This window comes from Panicum virgatum, chromosome 1K (assembly GCF_016808335.1).
Source record: "Panicum virgatum strain AP13 chromosome 1K, P.virgatum_v5, whole genome shotgun sequence".
Taxonomy (NCBI): Eukaryota; Viridiplantae; Streptophyta; class Magnoliopsida; order Poales; family Poaceae; genus Panicum; species Panicum virgatum.
Window position 1 is genome coordinate 27,306,687 of NC_053136.1, and position 7,110 is coordinate 27,313,796.

Below are 7,110 nucleotides of genomic sequence, written 5' to 3' on the forward strand. Positions count from 1 at the left end.
TATATCTATGCCATCTTATGGTTAGATCGTCAGAGATTAAACTACACAACAGCGAGACCTCTATTGAAGCATCGGGAGGAGCCCGTACACCCCGGCGGCTTTATGCACCTCCTACCCCCCATACCGAACGTGGAGGATTACTAGGACTCGAACAGGGCTATCACCACATGCCGGCTACCTCTACAAACCATGGGTATAGTTGACATCCAGCAACTCCTAGCTAATCTAGACACCATGTCTACACTAGTAAGGGATACTCTAGTGTCCCGCGCGGAGCTCCCACCCTCCGGATGGACAGACATCACACTAGAGCAAGCATACGAATACTGGAGCAGTTTATAGAGTTCTAAGGCCGATATGATCGCAAGCACAAGACGATCATGCAATGCAAGCATTGAACAATGACACAATCATATCAAGAAGCATATATCCGATAACACAGAACATACTTCAAGCAGATATCGGTAACCATAGTTTAATTCTATTACAAACAACCGAATATTACAAGAGAGAGCTAGAGATGAACCCATACCAGAACTTCCGAGCAAATTCGGCGACTCGATGACTCCTAGACTTCTCCTAAACTCCACTAAGCCTAAAGACTATGCAAGATGAGCAAGAGAGGAGAGGTAATGTAGTGTGTGTGTCCTATTCTCCACCCCCCCTTGTATTTATAGCAGGGAGCCACGGGGTGAAGCTTGCAGAACCGCTTTAGGCATCCAACGGGGAGGCAACACGTGGCAAAGTTGAGGCGGGTGGGCCCACAGGCCAGGTCGACCGACTAGGTAGGTCGGTCGGCCTGCCAGTAGCGCCAACAGCCCCCAGCTTCGTCCAGCAGGCTGTCCTGGGCCTCCTTGTCCTAACTCTGTTGGTCTTGGCCTGTCTTGGGTGGTCTGAACTGAGTTATTGGGCTACACTTGGTCCATTTGATCCTGAATCGGTGCTCTGATAATATCTGTGATTTTACGTCGGGCCAAAGTGTGCTTGCAACCTGCATATTAGCTCAAAAACACAACTTGCATTTTCTAGAAGGTAAAGTGTGGTTTAGGGACTTTATTGTATAAATATGCGTGTAAGAAATACAAACTCTCATGATTTTCTGATCAAGTTGACGCCTGAAAATTGTTGTAAGTGAGTGTTGGGTATTTTAGCATCACAAATAAATCCGCAAGCGCACGGATACCATTGTAGCTTTCACCTTAGAGTATTCCAAGGATTATTGAATCCACAGGGAACGTGTGTGCACTCTCTTCTATTCTAATCGGTCCAAGGACACACCAAGATAGGAAGAGGGATAGAGAGAATTCCTAAGATAGTGCTACTGCTGAGTTAAAGGTCGATCTCTCGGGCACAATACTCGCTTTGGGTACCGGTTTACAACTGGTCTGCCAGTCTACTCCGGCCAACAGCTCTACACTATATCCGAACGTGAAGGATTACGAAGGACCGATAGGGCTGTCACCACATACGGCCTACCTCTAACAAACCGTGGGATATAAGACAAACGAAGGATAACCCTTATCCTAGACACCACATCTACACTATTGATTACTACTGCAGTCTAACTACGTATGGATCCCCGTAGCAAACTACAGCACTCCGTACGAATACAGAGCGACGAACCCGCGAGTAAGAGAACTGATCTCACTCAACTACAAACACTACTAGCATCTACTATACCAAGTAAAATACTAGAGACAGGAATCACGAATACTTACTAAATACCAAAGAATGTAGTAGCATCCGTAGAGGTACAAGCTGGGAGCAGAGAGCCGACACCCCAGCACTTCTCCCGAACTAATCTCTCACTCTCATAGAGGTACAAAATGGAGAAGAGCGCCGATTACCGGCGCCCCTCCCCTCCTGAGTTCCTCTACCCTCTCCCTATTCTAAGACAACTCTAAATGCAAGAGAAAGTGTGAAGCTCCAACTTGGTGGTGTGTCCCTATTCTCACCCCTCCCCTTGTATTTATAGGAGGGAGCCACCAACCATTCGTCCGAGAACTGTAGCTCTACCCCCTGGAACTGACCTTGGGAGCCAGGGAGGAGCTGCCACGCGTCAAAGATGAGGCGGTGGGGCCCATGGGCTAGGTCGGCCGGCCTGGCCGGGGCTCCAACCGCCCCCAAACTTGATATTTGGGCTATCCTGGTGTCCCTTGTCCTAAGCCCATGGGGCATGTCATGTCCTACGCTTGTTTGCTTGGGTATTTGGGCTTGTTTTGATCCATTTCAGCCTGAATCTCATGCTCTGATTGGTTGCGCCTTTTGCCTTGATCTGTGGAGTGTGTTTTCCTACTCATGTAGTGTATTTTCAGCCTTATTTCTCCTGCATTCAAATATTTACCAATACTCGTGAAAATGGTCAGTAATAAACCCCTACCACTATGTTGATGTTTACATTTTATGTATTTATGCAGGAGTTGATTTCCTAGATTTGGTACTTAAGAGCCGTCAACAGTGAGCATCAACAATGATCTAGGAAAAGCTTGAGTCGTTGACCGTTTACCTTATAGGCGTTACCGTCATCATCTTGTATCGTGATGGCTCCATGAGATGATGTGTCGATGACTTGGTACGGTCCCTACCATTTGCTTCGTAGCTTTCCGTGACCAAACAACTTGACCCTAGAATTGAAAAGTAATACCTTGTCTTCGGGGTTGAAGTTCTTGGGTTTCAACCGCTTATCATGCCATCTCTTGGTTCTTTCTTTGTAGATCAAGGCACTATGATAAGCTTTGTCTCTCCATTCCTCCAGTTTCGAGATCTGACGCCTCCGATACTCTCTGGCTAATTTTAGATCCATATTCCATTTTCGGATAGCCCAGTGCGCTCTGTGCTCCAGCTCTATGGGTAAATGGCAAGTTTTCCCATAGATGAGCTGATAGGGTGACATTCCAATGGGTGTCTTGAATGCTGTACGGTATGCCCAGAGTGGATCCGGTAATTTTAGCTTCCATCCCTTCCCCATCTTCGAAGACATGAAAGTTTAGACGGACTTTAACATCATCGTGCCAAAACGGCACGTCGGTGAGTTTCCTGTAACTGCTCGTAAGAGAACCTGAAGGTCTCTTGAGCTGCCTATCTGTCGGAGTGAGCATGTATCTGCCTAGAAATGCTAAGGCAAACTCATCTGACATGAGATTAGCTCCGACAGTGGGATTATAGAGAGCGTCCACAGTTTGATCTCGTAGACGGCAACGGAATGATGAGGATGGAGATTTGAGATAGATTGGGGTTAAATATGCTTCTCCTTCCTGCAGCCATTCGTTGCTTATCAACATCGTCAACTCTTGAATCGTCTTCCGAAGAAACTCTTCCTCTAAGGGATCCGTAGGAGTGACGAGACTCGGTGGTTGCTTCTGACAGAAGTATCTTGAGGTGTTGCCGAAATCTTCAAAGACATCCGGCTCGATACTTCAGAGAAATTCTGGAGGTAGAGAGTCTTTTTCCTCTGATGTTTCAGATTTAAGTTCAGGAGCGGTCTCATAAATCGAATCTACTGATTGGCTTTTTGAGGGGTCCGATTCGATTTCTGAAGGTTCCGCATGACGCATATCAGGTTCTGTGAGAATTGGCTCGCAGATACAAACGAAAGAGGTTATGTCCAAGATTTTGTCAAGGACTTCCCTGCTCTCGGATGGGGTAAGATGAGCGAAAGATCCTCCATAAGTAAGATCGAGATGGTGTGCAGACTCCTTGTTAAGACCAGCATAAAAATGTTGGAGCAATAAATGCTTGGGTAATGACAAGTCTGGGCCTGATTTTTCCAATAAGGTAATTCTAGCCCAAGCTACACCAATTGATTCCTTATCATTCTGACGGAAAGTTAAAATTTCCGTAATAAGGCACATATTCGTGAAAGCGAGAAGAATGCAGAACAAAATCTATTCCGAAGTTCAATCCAACTTCCATTCACACAGCCTACGACACGAATGTACCATTGCTTCGCCTCCTCCGAAAGGGAGAAAGGAAACAACTTCCATTTAAGAGTTTCGTGTGTCATGCCCGAAATTTTCATGCATGAACACACTTGCTCAAATTCGCGCAAATGATGATAGGGGTTTTCACAATCCCTTCTTGAAAAGGAATTTCCCTGAACTAAGGCTGTATAGCCTGAGCTGAGTTCATAGCTAGTGGAAAGAATTGGGTCAGCAGAGGCTGCTGGATCATAGAACTTGCTCTTGGGTGAAGAAAGCTGTAAAAGAGATTCTGCTCCATGGGTAGCTGGGGTTGAGGTAGAAACAAGGAAAAAAAAGATAGGAGGATGACTGAGTCCGAACATAATGTAGCTACCGTTCCCCAGCAACGGCGTCAGAAAGCTTGTTGGTATTTTGTAACATCACGAATAAAATCCGCAAGCGCACGGATATCGCTGTAGCTTTCACCCAAGAGTATTTCAGGGTATCGTATCCACTGGGGAACAAGAGTACGCTATCTACAGGTTCAGGCTCATCCAAGGACACACATGCCGGTGTGGAAAAGATAGAAGAGATGACTTTCTAGATTTAGAATCTATGCCTAGAAGAAGAGATAACGTCGCTGTTATACTTCGAGCTACTGGTTTCGACCAGCTTATACAAGCAGATAGCTCCAGTAATAATGCTCTATCCAATATCCAAACGTGGAGGATTACTAGGGCTCGAACAGGGCTGTCACCACCTGCTGGCTACTTCTACAAATCGTGGGACTATCGGACAACTGAGTGGTAGAGTCCAGCCTAAACACCACATCTACGCCTTTCCCTACTAACCTTAGCCCTGGCCAAGACTACCCTTTTCTATCCGGGGTCTTAAGCTAAGATCAAATGCTACTCGCTAAGCATACACATCAACAAATATAAAGCAGAGATGATAACTTGCGATCTAAACTCTAATTCTAAATAAACAAGAAAGTCTCGAACACTTACAACTGATTAAGCATTTGTCGAGATACAAGCGGAGAAGAGTGCTGACAGACCCGGCACTTCCCCCGACTCCTCCTCACTCTCCTCCTCTTCTTCTACACCTCCTAGACTACCTAAACATCTAGGATGAAGGCCTCAAACTCTAAGGAAGGAAGGTGAGGAGGGAGCCATGGCGGGGGGGGGGGGGGGAGCTTCATCTGCAGCTGATCCTCTCCAAATAGACTTAGGCATCCAATAAGCTTCCTCCACGTGGCAGGGTTAAGTCGGTGGGGCCCACGGGCTGGTCGGCCGACCAGGGTGGTCAGCCGGCCTCCTAGTGGGCCCACCGACCTTCCCTTTTGGTCTGTGGGTTACTTCATGGGCCCTTGTCAATGGAACGGGTATTAGGTTCTGATATGTCAGTTTCTTGCTCTAGTGGGCCCTCTAATCCATGTTCTAACACGTGTCGTGTCCTGATTCGCTGGAACATTGTGTCTTGGATCATACCACACCATTTTGCTGCAAAATTAGCTAAAAATCACCTGCACACATTCTAGAACATCATATGTGGAATTCGTTAGTAAATAAGCCTATCCTAGCATTTATTCCACATTATGGTTCATTTTTGTGCAGGAGTTGACGGTCAAAATAGGTCGTTAGTGACGTCAACAGTCGCGGCAGCGGCGTGGTTGTGTTCACATGCAGTAGGGCCATGGCGAGTCCAGCGAAGCGAAGGTGAGACAGGGCTGGTCCGGCTTGAGGGGCGCGTGGTGGTTGACGTGGCGGGCATCCACGGCACGCGAAAAGGCTAGGGTTTTGGGGCACGGCGCAGGCAGTTTCGCTCCCTTGTTGCGGAGCAAGTGGAGGTGCAGGCGCAGCGCTGACGCGAGCGGGGCATAGCGGCATCGGCGGGATAGGCAGGTGATCGGCAACGGGGGAGAAGAAAAATAGGGGAAAGGGGCGGCTGACATGCGCGACCATCTCGCCAGCGTGTCAGGAGAAGGGGAGAGGGGTGTGGCGGTGGTGTTGGGTTTGGCCGGCATGCTGGGCCGTGCGGGTTTGCGTAGTAGCAGGCCGAGGCTAGGCTGAGCTGGTGGTGCAGGCTGTGCGTGAAGCTAGGCCAGGCTGGGGTAGGTTAGGAGGTTTCGGGCTGGTTGGCGTAGGTAAAGGGCTGGTTTAGTTAGCAGGTTTAGGCCCAAGGAAGTTAGAGGTGGGTTAGCATTTGGTTTGAATTTGAATGGCTTAATTCAAATTAAAACCCACACAATTTCAAACAAAATTCATTCAAACAAAATTTAAACAAGGTAGATCCAAGAGATACTAACGACTCCAAATATTCACACTAAGAATAAGAACCTTATGTTTAATTGATTTTAATTTAATAGGAATTTAAGAAAAGAGAATTTATCCTTATATTATTTCTAGCTATATTCACGGGCACATAAAAAGTTTTTTTGAAAATTCACATTTTTCACTAAATTACATTCCATAAAAAATACGAAATGTTACACCAAGCATCAAGAATCGACTTAAGTACTCACGTGTCAACCTCCTTGATGAAGTTGGAGGTGAAAGGTGGTGTCCATCACCCTCAACCTCTCGGGTGACGTCCACGCCGTCCCCTGGGTCACCGGCGCCATGATCAACAACTCCAAAGCCTCTGGCTCATCCAGTCTGTACTCTCCCTCTATGTCTTTCTCACCCAGATGTAAAGAACTCTCACTGTTGTATTCAAGTTAGTCATGTAAGAATTAAGGGCAACTTTAGTGTATAATTTTTTTCCATGGTGCTAGCCTTGACATGTCATGAGGTGCTATCTTAGCTTCAAATGCTCCAATGTTTAGTTCTCTCAGATTTTGTAATGGTGGGATCCATAAGGAATAAAATAGATTTCCCCTCTTAAATGTACATGTGAGCTTGAACGGTGGACAGAAACTGAGCAAAGCAGCTTGTAAAACGAGAAAGAAAAGAAACATTCTTTATTCAAAGCACCGGGTGCAAATTCTGGCTCCAGGTGCTAGCATTTTCTTCTTAGCTCTACCCGCTCCAACGTATTGCATCTTGTATTTTTTTCCTTCTCTTTCCTCGGAGCATCCCCTAACGCTGGAGCTGCCCTAACAGGGTAACCCGTCCTTCCCTTGTATCCCAATGGCTGGATCTCGCCCTGTTCATCGGTCCGGCAATACCAGGTACCGGCCCTCACCCGACTCGGATCGACCCGTTGTCCC